The 16845-nt window shown below is 36.9% G+C and overlaps 1 long non-coding RNA gene across 2 annotated transcripts in view; it reads right to left on the bottom strand.

The window, feature by feature from the left end:
- LOC118553040 (uncharacterized) overlaps nucleotides 1–16845 on the bottom strand; it is a 65070-nt gene that overhangs the window by 28598 nt on the left and 19627 nt on the right. The window contains exon 4 of one of the 2 annotated variants that reach the window (XR_004925793.2): nucleotides 1048–1170. The exons of the other annotated variant lie outside the window; for it this stretch is intronic. This is a non-coding gene — a long non-coding RNA (uncharacterized LOC118553040). The remainder of the gene's footprint in view (nucleotides 1–1047; nucleotides 1171–16845) is intronic. 2 annotated transcript variants of the gene reach the window in all.

Genomic DNA, 16845 nt, shown 5'->3' with positions numbered 1-16845 from the left:
GACCGACTCTTGATTTCAGCTCAGGTCATGATCTCAGGGTCGTGGGGTTGAGCCCCACGTCAAGCCCCGCGTCAAGCCCTGTGTCAAGCGCTGTGTTGAGCCCACATGGAGCCCTGCATGGGGCTCTGTGCTCAGTTGGGAGTCTGCTTCTCTCCCTCTCTCTCTGTCTGCCTCTCTCTCTGCTCATGCTCTCTCTCTCTCAAATAAATAAATCTTAAAAAAAAAAGTCTTCTCCATACCCAAAGTCAATTAGATTTCCTCCTATATTATCTCCTAGGAGTTTTACAGTTTTGCATTTTACATTTATGTCTAAGATCTATTTTTGGTGAATTTTTGTGAAGGGTGTAAGGTCTGTATCTAGATTTTTTGTTTTTTTTCGCATGTGGATGACCAGTTGTACCATTTGTTGAAAAGATTACCTTTGCTCCTTTGTCAAAGATCAGTTGACCTTACTCATGTAGGTCTATTTCTAGGTTCTATGTTCTGTTCCATTGAACTATTTGTCTATTCTTTCACCAATACCACCCTGTTTTGATTAATGTAGTTCTTGAGTACATAACATAATAAAAAAAAAATGTAGCTCTCTAGTAAGTGTTCAAGTCAAGTAGTGTCAGTCTTCTGACTCTGTTCTTCTCTTTCAAAATTGAGTTGGCTATTCTGGGTCTTTTGCCTCTCCATGTAAACTTTAGAATCAGTTTGTTAATGTCTACAAAATAACTTTCAGGGCTTTTGATTGCGATTGCACTGAATCTATAGTTCAAATTGGGAAGAACTGACATCTTGACAATAGTGAGTCTTCTTAATGCATGTATGTGGAACATCTCTCCATTTATTTAGTTCTTTGATATCTTTCATCAGAGTTTTGTAGTTTTTCTCACATAGATCTCGTACATATTTTGTTAGATTTATTTCATTTTTGGGGTGCTAATGTAAATGGTAATGTGTTTTAAATTCAAAATCCCACTTATTCATTTCTGGCTGATCTAATTAAGCCCCTCTGATACTTAGGGTGATAACACATCAAAATACGAAGTTGATTTTCATTACCTAATGAACATACTGATGATCCAAAATGAGTTCAACTCATTTTTAGGTAGAGAGGACTGACCAGCTTTGCCAAGCCTCCTGTTCCTTCTGGAGCAGTTAAAAAGAGCTGCTGGAGTGGACCATCTATGAAAATAAAGTAATAATTCCCTAATGAGTATTATTTAGATAATTTATATTTTATTTTTCAAAAATAACAAAAGCAATACATGTTTGTGGTAATTCAAATAATAGTGAAGGTTATAAAAAAAAGTAATAGTTTGTTACATAGTCTATATTAAGAGTTTGTTACATGGTCTATATCTATTTCTTATGTATGTGCAAACATCTATGTATATCTTCATTATAAATACACCCATACAACATTTTTCCCAAAACAATGAGCTCCAACAATTTACCTAAGCTCCTTTCCCACCCTCACCCCACTATTCATCAGTTTATCAACACAAGTCAACCCAAACAGATCTAACTCATTATTTTTAAACACCATATAATATGTTATATACAGGTATACCAAAATTTATTTAGCTATTACACTATTGTGGATCATTTAGATCATCTCCAGTTTTTGCCATTAGATAATGCAGCGAATAGCATATTTATGTTTGCACACTTTTATAATTATCTCTCAAGGATTGATTCCACAAGGTAGATTTATTAGGTTAGAGGATATGCACATTTATTAGGTTAGAGGATATGCACATTTTAAATTTGATAAGTATTGTCATTGCATACGATTGCCTATTTGCTCACAGCCTACTGAAAAAAACTGGAAAGAATTATAAATGATTAATGATAGAGACACAAATAACTATGGTATTGCAATAGATAAATTCTTATATGGATATTAATACATGGATTATTGTATTAATACTAAAATGTGAAGTGCAAAGAAGGATTTACAACATGAAAATGTTTACAATGCCAAGGGTAAAAAATAGAATGCTTTGTATGTAAAATTACGTATGCATGGGGTTGAGAAATGGAAGAGTACATGAACAAGTGAAAATAGAGTGATGGAAGTAGAGATAATTTTTTCCTTTCTTGTTCTTTGGTATTATTATGTTGTTTGTACAATAAATGCAATAAAAATGAGAACCTTTAAATAATTAACGGAAAAGATCAATATAAAAATTTTTTATCAGATTTATTGGCTTTTCTCAATCTAGCCTTAATTTGCTATTTATCCCTTCCAACAGGCAATGACAAATTATATGTGTGTTCGTGTTGTTGGGACTGGGTGCTTTAAAAAGATGATCATTCCTTCATATGCCATAGGATGGCATAATGCTGAAAAAAATCACTGGCACATCACATTTTGAAAATTACTGGTGTGTGCCAACCCAATAGATTGAGCACAATCTCTTGAATTTGGACAAGTGTTCATTTGTTTAAATTTTCTTTTGGCCCAAGTAGGTCATAAAAGGTATCTTTCATTCAATTTTTTTTCTTCTGTAAGTTTTAATGATAAAAACCAAAGTTTCAAAGATGATAAAATAGTAGAATTATGATAAGAAATGTCTTTGCTCCTCTTGAAGCAGGTTTTGAAGGACAGGAAAACCTTGGCCAAGTCCAGAAGAGATGGGACCAAGTATTCAAGCAAGCGCTTGACCTAAAAGATGAAAGCAAGCATGGCCCAGGGTATGTATGCCTGGTTCTGAGAGAGCCATCCAACTTTACAGGAGTTGCCCATTGTGATATAATGGAAAATAAGGTTAGGCAGGTAGAGTGCAGGGAAGGAGAAGAACAGGCGTGGAAAGCCAGAGAGAAGTTTGTATTGAATGCATTAAATTTGATTGATTGAAATAAGGAGACACTAAGATCCTTAGCCAGGAAACGAGAAAAAGTGAACAGTTGTTATCTTTGCAAGGATGGAGAGGCATGTTCTTATTTAATTCTGGAGTAGGGGCAAGAGGGGCATGTTCAGTTTGTAGGCAAAACAGCATTTTGTCTCATTGCTTTAAATTGTTTTTAGTCACAAAGTTTGTTGTATTCTAATCTCCAAATAATATTGAAAGAATACATGGATTTGGTGGTTGTTTTTTGTTTGTTTATCAAATGGAATCATAGGTTAAATTATGTTGAGAAACAGAGAATGTAAGCCCATGTATTAGTACTTTTCACTAATATAATTAAAATAAGGGAATATAATAGTTTATGAGTTTTTTTGACAGTTACAATTTTTCAGAAATGACCCACCTCTCCCTGTGCCTAGTCTCACCCATCAATTTCTGATCTTTACCCTATGTCTTCCAGTATTTATTTTTCTACATAAGAATTCTATATTATGATGCTATATCTTGATATAGCCATTTTATATGTGATCGACTGATCTTTTTACATTGGTAAATAAAGATTTAGCTCTTATACAACCATCCTGCTTCCCCTCCTTCCAACTTCCCAATATAATTAAACCACAGATTTGTCTGAGTTTTATCCCGTATTTACATTATTTTGACTGTCTACGTATTTTTCCCTGCTGAATCTAGTAGTGTACCATGATTACGCTACCTTCTTTTTCCCTGGTGTTAATAACTGTGTCAATTATTCATTTGGTAGTTATCTAAATAAGTTTTCATATAACCCAATACTTGTCAGATAATCTGAATTCCATTTTTAATTTATTTACAGAAATTTTGCTCTGCTGCTCCAATCTTGACTGATTGTTTTCTAGCCCCATTTTATGATTTGTCATTCTTCACTTTCTTTTGCTGTTATCCTGGGAAATTCCCCCACCCTCTTCTCTGTTGGATCCTTTGTTTTGAGAATCATGTTTTCTTCTTTACAGGTTTTCTCCCTATTTGTTTGAGACTCTGAGTGCCTAAGAATGGCTTTGAGTCTGCACAGAATGGCCATTCAGTTTCTGCACAGAAAGAGACTCAAGTCTTGTGCTTGGCTGCAGGTGTTTGGGGACCTGGATAGGGAAAGAGGGCTGGTGATGGGTGAGGATGTGTTTCTTTGATAAATACATGGACTTCTACTTAATTTAGCTATTTTTTAGCCCCTCAGCTCCCCTGGAGCTTTCTGTACCTACTGTCTTTAAGCTCAGAATCTTTTTGATTCATGCTCTATGGGAATCAATCTTAAGTCTGAGAATTTGGGAGGGAAAGTCACCAGGCTCTTTGAGATCTAAATGTCTCTTAGGCAGACTTTCAAATGATTCTCTTAATCCCAGATCTGCACCTCATATCCCCTTCTGCAAAACCCCATTCTCGAGCTTTTGCAGCTTGGTTCTCTTTCCTTTTGCTGAAGACATTCAGGTTCAGCTTCTCCTACTCTCCTAAGTCAACAGCTTTCTACCCTCCAAGGCATGTTGATATTTCCTACCCTCTGTGTCTTCGCTCTGGTTTTTTTTTTTTTAATCTTTTAGACCTATATATTTTAAACAGGATTATTGTCATTTTAATGGACTTTCAGGAGAGAATGGAAGTGATGCATTCTGTTCACCATATTGAATCAGAAATTCCCATTTCTATTTAAAATCCTGTGATAGCACGTTATTTTCTTTCTTTATCTTTCATTATGAAATTTGTTTTTCAACGATAATTTTCGCAGAAATGTAAGTAATGAATTGAGTCATCCTTTTTCTGATCATGAGGATTAAAATAAGAATAACATTATCATTCTTTGAGCTGCCTTTGAAAATGTGATTTTTAGTTGTTTAGTTTTATCTGTCTCGAAAATCTTTTCCTTTCCCCAGTGCCTCCCCATGATCAGTTTATCACATGGATTCAAATAGAATATTCTTAAGTCTTAATCCCTCCCCATATTTTCCAGTTACTCTAAAATTGCATTTCTCAGTATGTTTACATTAGTTATTGTAACTTCTCTCCTTAATTATATTTCTGGAGAATACAGTGACTGATATAAAACTGTCAAAGTAAAAACAAGGCAATGGTTGGGTTACTAATTCTAGTACATGTAACTCCAAGAATTTTATAATGAATTTCTTTTAAAATCCCCAAATTTAATATTATGTATGCCTGCTTTCATCTCTGGAATTATCTGTGTATTTATAGTATATGAAGCAAGGAAAGGAGAAATCATGGCTAAAACTGTGTTAATGAATATGTGTTATATCTATAAAAATAAGGTGGTAATAGTTGATATATAATTTAAATAATTAACATTTAAGAAATTAAACACCAAAGCAAGTAACCAAAAGCATCTCCTAGGTACCAGCAGCTAGGATAGTCATTCTTTGGCAATATCTCTAGTGACTTAGGGTAACAGATTATCTCTGTATGCTATCTAAATGGAAAAACAGTTGGGGTTTGAGATGGCCAACAATTGATACTATTGATTTCTTCACTGAATTGACTGTTAGGAATATATAAACATCATCAATTTTGATCTACAGTTCACACTTTATGATAAATGTTACATGTGTGATGAGCTTAAGTTAGCTGTGTGTATATACATATACTCATTTTTATAAAGCCATTAATATTGAAAAATTAAAATTTAAATCAACTGTAGACTGGCTTATAACAGCTCCTCTATGATATCCCTTACAGTAGAGCTACCCTTAAATGAAGTGGCTGCTCAATACATATTTGCTTGCTTTTTTGTTGTTTTTTGCAATTTGTTCAAGGTTTTTGGTATATAAAAAGTAGCTGAGCCATAAGGGAATTTGTCCAAACAGGGTGTACATATATCATGTAAGAGTTATTTTTTATGTGCTACAAAAAAAGGCAGGAATGGACTCACTTATTCTGCACTGGGAAAAGCATTTTTCTGCTAGGTGTGCTTTCATACAGAGCCTCTAATTAATCTACTAAATTATCAGCTCACTTTATATCTTCCACCTCCTATAAATAGTCTCCTTTCTCAGAATTTTAGATAAAAGAAAGCTTACTGCTTAGGCAGGATGCCCTGACCAGTTAAACCTGCCATACTCTCAACAGACTCTTCTGCTTCACTGACCTTCCTCTAGACCATCCAACATAAATATCTGTTTTTTTCCAAGTCTTACTTCCAGATAATGGAGGCAATTTGGAAAAAGATACACAAAACTCATTGGCTCTGTAATTATTTGGGGCATTTCCAACATGAGCTCAGTTTTATTCCCTAGATACCCTCCTTCCCAATTGGCCATATAGATGATGCGAAACCGCTATCACTTTAACCAAGCTTACGGCTATAGGTATACTCCCCCTATCTCTGCCCTATCAGAGAAAATGAAAAAGCACCTGCCACTTAATGAGCACTGACTGCCAAGCACTTTCAATCAAACTGCACAGTGGGTCTTTTATTCCCTTTTCGTAGGTGAGGAAAGTGAATTTCAGGGAGGAAAAGAAGCATGCTCAAGGGCATGTGGGTCATACATACACAAAGCTCACCAGATACCTCTGAATCATGTCTTATGTTTTTTCTTTGTTTTCCCTTTTATTATCTTCTCTTTTTTTTTTTTTAAAGATTTTATTTATTTATCTGAGAGAGAGAATGGGAGACAGAGAGCATGAGAGGGGAAGGGTTAGAGGGAGAAGCAGACCCCCCGCTGAGCAGGGAGCCCGATGTGGGACTCGATCCCGGGACTCCAGAATCATGACCTGAGCTGAAGGCAGTTGCTTAACCAACTGAGCCACCCAGGCGCCCCCCTTTTATTATCTTCTAAAAGATATTATTTGATCTGGACAAAAATATATACTATATATCATTGTTAAAGCTAAATAATAATATGAATGTCCATGACCCCATTGTTTAATTTAGGAACTGGAACATTGTCAGTACTGCTGCATCTACTTGGGTTCCTCACTCCTCCTTCCCCCACTCCCTGGCCTCCCCTCCCTCCTTTCCCTTGCTGTTTTTTCGCTTTTTATTTCAAAACAATTTAAAGCACAGAAAAGTTTTAAAAATCTTACAAAAAATTCCTGTGTAACCTTCAGCAGATTCAGCAGCAATCATTTTGCCATATTTGTTTTCTCGTTCTCTTTCTCTTACGCATATTGTTATCTCTGAAGCATTTGAGAATAAATTGCAGATAGCATGCCCCTTTGCCTCTAAGTACTTGAGTGTATGTTCTCTAAACACGAGGATTAAAAACATTCAGTTATCAAATCAGAAAATTTAACACTGCTTACATTACTCTATAATCTACAGTCCACTTTCACATTTCACCGGTTCCCCTGATAAAATATGCTTTATGCTCCACCCATCCCGTCCCTCAGCCCACACCTCCACCACACGATCCAGTCCAGGGTCACATATTACGTTGAGTTGTCTCTAGTCTCACTTGATCTGGAACAGTTCCTCAGTCTTGGTGATTTTTGACCTTCACATTTTTTAACAGTTCAGGCCAATGATTTTGTGACTGTCCCTCAGTGTGGGTTTTCTTCATAGAATGTTTCTTCATAATTAGATTTAGGTTGTGGATTTTTGGCAGGATCACTATGTAAGTGAGGTCGTGTCCTTTTCAGTGCAACACTCAGGAAGCCCATATGTCATTTTTCTCCATTTTTTGGCAATGGCAACTTGGATCAGTTGGTTAAGGTGATGTCTTCCAGGTTTATCCACTTTAAAAGCACTATTTTCCCCTTTGTAAGTAATAAGTAATTTGTGGAGAGATCTTGGAGACTGTGTAACTATCCTGTTCTTCATCAAATTTCAATTCAATAGTTTTGGCTTCCATTGACAATTTTGTCTGAGTCAATTATTACTACAGTGCTTGCCAAATGGGGATTTTCTACCTCCATCATTCCTTCTGCATGAGATTCTACTATAAGGGAAAGCTTTTCCCTCTTCTCTGTTTATTTATTTATTATCAGTAGAAACTCATCGGTTTATTTAATCTAAGCTTGAACTTTCATCACTGATCAGCATGGCCACGTCTGTCATATATCAACTTTCCATGTGTTCTTGGATCTTTCTGGGCTCTCTTGTTCAATTGGTCATTTGGTCTTCTCTTTGCCAAAGCAACACTATCATTTATCAGGACTTCACCATTAGTTTCAGTGTCTGGTTGGCCAAGTTCCCTCTTTTTATTAAGGAGTGCCTTGGATATTTCCCATTGCCATATAAAATATCAGCTGTCATGTTTCACAGAAACCTCTGTTGATATTTGGAACTATGTTAGCTCTGCAGGTCAATTTGGGGAGAATTGTATTATTTATATTTACATAAATATTAATAATATTTATCATTGTATTTGACCCAAAAATCACCCAGTAAGTACATTTTTGTAACTTAAGTTTTGTTGTGAGCATCTTCCGTTGTCAACACTTATTTAATACATCTAATTTAATATATTTAACTATGAAACTGAATACATTTATGTATTTAATTGACTTAATTTAATATATTCCACCATATAGAATACACCATATTCCCCTCAATAAATCACCTTCTAGTAGATATTTCAGGTAGGGTTTTTGTTTTGTTATTTTGTTTATTGCTGCTATTCTAAGCAATGCCTCAATGGTAATTCTTGCTAAATTTTGTGGACCTCCTTATTATGTCCACGTGAAGAAACTGGCTCCTCAGATTTAAGTGACCCACAAACTGCTGGTGGCTGGAAAAGCAGGAAGTAGCTGAATCGGGACCTATCCTGGGTCTGTGCTTGGCAGAGTGGGAGGCGCAGGGCCCCGGGGCCTTCCAATCCCACCTCCACAGCTCAGCGATGTGGGGCTCAGGGTAAGTTACTTCACCTCGGGTTCCTCATCTGCACAACAGGGTAGCACCTATATCAGAGGGATGTGTTGAAGACCACAGGGGCTAATGTAATAACATATCTGGCCCTGACCGTAGCACATAATTTTTTTTTAATTTAAATTTTAGTTAGTGAACATACAGTGCAATATTGGTTTCTGGAGTAGAATTCAGTGATTCATCACTTACATACAATACCCTCTGCCCAGTCACAGATGCCCTCTTTAATACCCATCTAGCCCATCCCCCAGCCTACCTCCCTCCATCAACTCTGGGTTTATTCTCTATCATTAAGAGTCTCTTAGGTTTGTTTCCCTCTCTCCTTTTTTTCTTCTCCCCCTTTCTGTATGTTCATCTGTTTTCTTTTTTAAACTCCACATATGAGTGATATCATATGGTATTTATCTTTCTCTGACTCACTTATTTCTTAGCATAATACATTCTAGCTCTATTCACATTGTTGCAAATGGCAAGATTTCATTCTTTTTTGGTGGCTGAGTAATATTCCATTGTATATGTATACACCACCTCTTCTTTATCCATTCATCAGTCAATGGACATTTGTGCTCTTCTCCAGAGTTCAGCTATTGTTGATAATGCTGCTGTAACATTGTGGTGCATGTAGGCCTTCAAATCTGTATTTTTGTACCCTTTGGGTAAACACCCAGGAGTGCAACTGCTGGGTCATAGTGTAGCTCTATTTTTAACTTTCTGAGCAACTGCCATACTGTTCTCCAGAGTGACTACACCAGTTTGCATCCTCACCAACAGCGTAAGAGGGTTCCTCTTTCTCTGCATCCTCATCAACATCTGTTGTTTCTTGCCTTTTTAATTTTAGCCATTCTGACAGGTGTGAGGTGGTATCGCATCATGGTTTTGATTTGTATTTCCCTGGTGCCGAGTGATGTTGAGCATTTTTTCATGTGTCTGTTGGCCATTTGTATGTCTTCTTTGGAAAAATGTCTATTCGTGTCTTCTGCCCATTTCTTAACTGGATTATTTGGTTTTTGGATGTTGAGTTTGTTAAGTTCTTTATAGATTTTAGATACTAATCCTTTATCAGATATGTCATTTGCAAATATCTTCTCCCATTCCGTAGACTGCCTTTTAGTTTTGTTGATTGTTTCCTTCACTGTGCAGAAGCTTTTTATCCTGATGAAGTCCCAATAGTTCATTTTTGCTTTTGTTTCCCTTGCCTTTGGAGATGTGTCTAGCAAGATGTTGCTGTGGCTGAGCTCAAAGAGGTTTCTCCTTGTGTTTGCCTCTAGGATTTTGATGGATTCCTGTCTCACATTTAGGTCTTTCATCCATTTTGAATTTATTTTTGTGTATGGTGTGAGAAAGTGTTCCAGTTTCATTCTCCTGCATGTTGCTGTCCAATTTTCCCCACACCATTTGTTGAAGAGATTGTCTTTTTTCCATTGGATATTCTTTCCTGCTTTGTCGAAGATTAGCTGACCGTATAGTTGTGGGTCCATTTCTTCCGGGTTTTCTATTCTGTTCCATTGATCTATGTGTCTGTTTTTGTGGCAGTACCATACTGTCTTGATGACTACAGCTTTGTAATATATCTTGAAGTCCAGAATCGTAATGCTTCCCACTTTGCTTTTCTTTTTCAGGATTTCTTTGGCTATTCAGGGTCTTTTGTGGTTCCATAAAAATTTTAGGATTGTTTGTTCTAGCTCTGTGAAAAATGCTGTTGATAGGGACTGCATTAAATGTGTAGATTGCTTTGGGTAGTATAGACATTTTTAAAATATTTGTTCTTCCAATCCATGGGCATGGAATTTTTTCCCGTTTCTTTGTATCCTCTTCAATTTCTTTCATAAGTGTTCTATACTTTTCAGAGTATGGATCTTTTACCTCTTGGTTAGGTTTACTCCTAGGTATCTTATTGTTTGGTGCAGTTGCAAATTGGATCAATTCCTTGAGTTCTTTTTCTGCTGCTTTGTTATTGGTGTATAGAAATGCAACAGATTTCTGCACATTGATGAAACTTCACTTTTTAAAAAAAATTGAACTTTCTTTTCCACAAACACAGCATATTTCTCCATTTACTTAGGTCTTCCAAGTGTCTTTTTATAATATTTCATAATTTTTTTTCTGTACAGGTCTTATATATCTTTTATTAGATAGAATTTTGAACATCTTATATTTGAGCTGTTTAAATGGAATATCTTTTTATGTTTTTTATGTAATTGTTGTTATAGAAATGTTTGCTGAGTACTTACCAGATTTTATAGAAATGCAACCGAGTTTTGCATATTGATCTCCTGGTAAACTTGTGTTATTGCTAGTAAGTTGTCTTTTGGATTTTTATGGAGACTATCATATCATTTGTGAAATAATGAAGTCCTTTGTCTTCTTTTCCAAACTTTTGTCTTTGATTTATTTTCTCCCTGTCTTTCAGTGTAAGATTAATAAAATGAGTAGGAGAACCTGCTCAGTCCTGGGGCTTTAGCTTCACTATTCACATCCATCCTGGTCCCCACTGCAGTTTGGCACCATCTGGTGGTGATTATCCACTCCAGTTTACGCATTGATGGGAGCGACTCCAGGTCTGTAGCTGACTGGACTTGAGGAAAACATCTATGATTCCAGGAAATTCCTGGCTCCAACATGCCAGTTTTTTGGGTCCACTTTGGGAATAATGAGTTGGGAGATTACTGAGTAAGTAGGATTCAAACTCCACCTCCCCTCTGGGTTTCATGTTATTTTTCTGCTTGGCTCCCCCCACTCTACCTGTCCCCTATACCATTTCCCAATCTCAGAAAGTAAGAACTTTATCCTCCTTCCTCCCTTTGTTTTATCTGTGGGGTTGGGTGGTAGATGGGAGCAAATATTCCATTTTATAATCTCAGAATTCATGAAATTTAGTGTATATTTTTACAAGGTTTTATTGTATTCATTTGTATATTTTGCTCTCTCCTTTCATTATAAAATAAGCTACAAAAGCTTGAGGATTTTTTTGTTTTATTCATAGCCATGTCACCAGTGAGTAGGACTTCCTAGCAGGTAGACACTCAAACATATTTACTGGATAAAATGAATGGATGGATATTGAAATCTTTGATTACATGGTAGATTTGTTAATATCTTCCTGTAAGTCTATTACTTATTGCTCTATATTTTTAATCCTGTCTTATCAGATGCATACAAAATTAAAAGTATTATATCTTCTTGATGAACTCAATCTTCCTTAATAATGTTTTGGGTTTTTTGATTTCCGTTTGGTTATAAAATCTATTTCAATGCTAACATGCCACCAAGCTTTCCTTTGGCTAGTACTTGCCAAGTATGTCTTTTCACTTACTTTTACTTTTAACTTTTATATGTCCTTATGTTTTATGTCCCTCTCTTCTAAACAGTATTTGGCTGGATTTTTAAATACAATTGAACAATCCATCATTTAACTGGTGAGTTTAGTTCATTTATGTTTATGATGATTAATGATGTCTCTGAATTTATTTCTATGTGTCTTAAAACCTGTTTAATTTGCTTATAGACTTTTTTCTAATTTTATTTTATTTTTTAAAAGATTTTATTTATTTATTTGACAGAGAGAGACACAGCGAGAGAGGGAACACAAGCAGGGGGAATGGGAGAGGGAGAAGCAGGCTTCCCTCTGAGCAGGGAACCAGGACCCTGGGATCATGATCTGAGCCAAAGGCAGATGCTTAACGACTGAGCCACCCAGGTGCCCCGACTTTTTTTTAATTTTAACATTACATTTCTAGAAAATACTTTGCTTCTTTTTCAGGTCAGATTATTCCTGTTAGTCTTGTTTTGCCTGCTTATCTTTAATTTCATTGTTTAATTCCATTGTAATTTAAATAATTTCATCGTTTATTTCAGTATTTTTTTAAAAAGATTTTATTTATTTATTTGTCAGAGAGACACAGCAAGAGAGGGAACACAAGCAGGGGGAGCGGGAGAGGGAGAAGCAGGCTTCCCGATGAGCAGGGAGCCCGGCACGGGGCTCATCCCAGGACCTAGGGATCATGACCTGAGCGAAGGCAGACGCTTAATGACTGAGCCACCCAGGCGCCCCTCTTTAAAAAAATTTTAGGGGCACCTGGGTGGCTCAGTCGTTAAATGTCTGCCTTCGGCTCAGGTCATGATCCCAGGGTCCTGGGATCTAGCCCCGCATCGGGCTCCCTGCTTGGCGGGAAGCCTGCTTCTCCCTCTCCCACTCTCCCTGCTTGTGTTCCCTCTCTCACTGTGTCTCTCTCTGTCAAATAAATAAATAAAATCTTAAAAAAAAAACCTTTTTTTAATAACATTTTATTTAACCCTGTATCCCCAAGGTATTATTTCAATGAAGTACTCTGTTAAGAACTTTATTTAAATGAACTCATTTAACCCTCATTTTCCTGATTAATCCTCTTTCACAGATCAGGAAATTGCAACAAAGAGGTCAAAAAATTTCATCCAGGTCACATAGCAGGCAGATTCTGAGCTGGGATTTAAACTCGAGCTGTCACTATATTCTCTCTAATACTCAGTATAAGAGGGAGGAAACCAAACATTCTTTTTAGATAAAGAAAATTTTACTTTTGCTTTTTTTAATGCTTGTGGTTTTCAACTTTCTTCATGTGGTAGTTGACATTTTGCATTTCTTCTTTAGTTCACTATTCATATCCATTTTTTCCTGGAGTCCTAAATGAACTTCATATTAAAAGCTCCTTTCTTTTAAAAACAATAAATGTATTTTTATTTAATAAATTTTACATTTTACAAGAGATGAAATCCCTTAATGTTTTAATTTCCTAAGGAAAATTAGAAGATTTATATAATAATATCCTTTTTTTTTTTAAAAGATTTTATTTATTTATTTGACAGAGAGACACAGTGAGAGAGGGAACACAAGCAGGGGGAGTGGGAGAGGGAGAAGCAGGCTTCCAGCTGAGCAGGAAGCCTGATGCGGGGCTCCATCCCAGGACCCCGGGATCATGACCTGAGCCGAAGGCAGACGCTTAAGTCTGCTTAACGACTGAGCCACCCAGGTGCCCCAGTAATTCCCTTTTCAAAGTACAAACTTTAGTACATATATATGTCTTTCATATAAAAATTCCAAAGTAATTCCCTTTTCCTCTCATCCTCACTATGAGGAAATTCACAGCTATTGTTTTCCTGTCCTGAAGCTCAACGTTCCATAAGAAAAACATAAAAAATGGAGAAAAATGTGTGTATCCTTCTGTTATGTCTATCATGTAAAATATTATTTCTGGATGCCTGTGAGATTAAATAAAAATTTATTAGTTATGTCAAAGAACTAAATTTGCCTAAAATTCCACAAACAGAATATGACATAACTAAAAAAATAGACACAACTTATATTTCTGTTATTTTAAGGAAAAAACCAAGCAAGATTCAAACTTTTTTTAAAAGGTAAAAATTAGTGATCATACAAGGTATAAATAGGAATAATTAATTCTCAAGAATGAGCCACTAGAGTTCCTTTATTGAGATATCCAAAGGCTTATTCTAGTTTTAAATTAGAGCCAAAATATTTAAGAAATTAAGAATTATACACTCCCATTTTGAGGCTTCAGAAACCAAGCCTTAGGAAAACAGCACAATTTAGGAATGTTGCCATCTAGTGTTCAGTTTTTGAATTGGCACCATAAAATTAGTGTAATCTGGACAGATTATTTCAAAATGTTAAGATCTTGACTCTTTGACATTGGAACCAGAGATCAAGAGAGAGTTTCCTGAGGTAACTGAGCAGTTTTTAAAATTAAGAAAGGAGGAGGTTACTAAAGATGTGTGTGTTACATACATGTGAGGACAGCAACGAATGAGGATAGACAATGGGAGGAGAAAATGGCAAATACACAGGATCCTTTAGGGAGAATAAAAAAACGTGAGGAGAAGGTTGAGGGTCAAATCTTTGAAGTGGTAGGAAAATAGTGCAATTGGCCATTGAAATATATTGGATGGGAAATTAAAAAATAAAATGTATTTTATGTTTATAACTTTTGAGGGATTTTTTTAGATAATAAAAGCTCCCACTTGTTGAGTATTTAGTGAGTGCCAGCTATTCTAAGTGCTTTGCATGTAATACATATTTGACTTCTATATTTACTCTGTTAGTAATCCCCACTTAAAGATGAAAAAATTGAGGTACAAGCTGTGCTTTGTCTAAACCAAGGGGCTGGCTCCAATGTCCATGCTCTTAATCCATGTGCTATTCTTCCTTTTAAAATAACTACAGGGATGCCTGGGTGGCTCAGTCAGTTAAGCGGTTGCCTTCGGCCTGGGTCATGATCCCAGGGTCCTGGGATCGAGTCCCACATCGGGCTCATTGCTCAGCAGGGAGCCTGCTTCTCCCTCTCTCTCCCTCTGCTTGTGTTCTCTCTGTCGAATAAATAAAATTTTTAAAAAATTAAATAAAATAACTACAGAACTTAGGCTGAAGTCACTATATAACATTAGATAGAAAGTTAAGTCAAATATCTAAATAATTTTGACAAAATTTTATTATTTTTATTATCTGGATCTGGGGTTAGCAGTGGTAAACTCATCCAACAAGTGCTCAATTTTTCCTTTTACATCTGTTATGCTCTCAACAAACTTTAGTACATATATATGTCTTTCATATAAAAATGTTACAGTGGGACGCCTGGGTGGCTTAGTCGGTTGAGCATCTGCCTTCGGCTCAGGTCATGATCCCAGGGTCCTGGGATGGAGTCCTGTGTCAGGCTCCCTGCTCAGCGGGGAGCCTGCTTCTCCCTCTCCCTCTGCCTGCTGCTCCCCCTGCTTGTGCTCCCTCTTTCTGACAAATAAATAAATAAAATCTTTAAAATATAAAATAAAATAAAAATGTTATAGTACTCTACTCTTGTTTGTAAAGTATGTATATTGGCTTCTTCTTTAGTAGCAGTGGTAAATTTCTTCTCCTCAACTCGATCCTCTTTCTGATCACCAGCCCACTATGGTGACTATGATGAGTTGAGTTGCGTCCCACCCCCAATTCATGTATTGAAGTCCTAACCCCCAATACCTCAGCAGGTGATTATATTTGGAGATAAGGTCTTTAAAGAGGTAATTAAGTTAATATGAGGTCATTCGGGTGGCCCTAATCCAGTATGACTGGTGTCCTCTTTTTTTTTTTTAAAGATTTTATTTATTTATTTGACAGAGAGAGACACAACAAGAGAGGGAACACAAGCAGGGGGAGTGGGAGAGGGAGAAGCAGGCTTCCTGCAGAGCAGGGAGCCCAACGCGGGGCTCGATCCCAGGACCCCAGGATCATGACCTGAGCCGAAGGCAGTCGCTTAACCAACTGAGCCACCCAGGTGCCCCAGAAAAGAGGCATTTCTCAAGGAAAAGTAGATGGCTCAGAGAATCTTTAGAGGACTAGAGAGCCAGGTTTGGAGGCTAGGCACTTCAGAAAAATAATGTCTAAATCACATTGTGAGATTGTGCCAGTAACCACCCCATGAAACCAGATGCTATAATGCATGCCACTCACTCTAGACATGAGATGCCAGAACATCTATCTTCTGATCATGATGTAATCAGGGCCCAAGGGTGCAAGAGCACCTGGCTCCGGGTGTCCCAAACAGACCAGGTTAGACCACTCGCAGCTGACAAAATACAAAGGCAGAGAGACCCAGTGGTGAGGGAACAAGAAAGGGATCATTTCTGTGAGGACAGCACCAGGAAGACAGGGGACAAATGTCTCAAAGGCTGTCTTCAAATACTTCTAAATTTATATAAGGAAAATGTGGGTCAAATATTGGTGGGTACATGCAGGTGGCCATGAAGGTCAGGTAGATCATTATTGGTCTTGGGGTCAATTCTGCAGAGTCTTACAAGGCAGTCATTATTGCTTGAGGGGTAGTTTGGGTTCCCATCAGGGGATGCTTTGCCCATGAGGTCTTTTGACTCAGTTAAAACATAAGCTGGGAAGAAGAACTTACTCAGTTAAAAAGTACAGACTGAGGTCAAAATGAAGGTAGTTAAAGGTAGGTAAAGTCCTCTTTCAGTGAAAGATGACATCTAAGCTGTCACCTTGGCAAAAACAAATAAACAACAACAAAGGATTTCCTGCAGTCCTTGCCTTGTCATGTAGCTCATTTCTGGTTTGATGTCCCACATGGGGGTGTGTGATTGGAGGAACCTAGGTTCCATGCCTGCAACCGAGCT

This window comes from Halichoerus grypus, chromosome 3 (assembly GCF_964656455.1).
Source record: "Halichoerus grypus chromosome 3, mHalGry1.hap1.1, whole genome shotgun sequence".
Classification (NCBI taxonomy): domain Eukaryota; kingdom Metazoa; phylum Chordata; class Mammalia; order Carnivora; family Phocidae; genus Halichoerus; species Halichoerus grypus.
The sequence above is the reverse complement of the archived record's forward strand: the minus strand, read 5'-3'. Positions and strand labels throughout refer to the sequence as shown.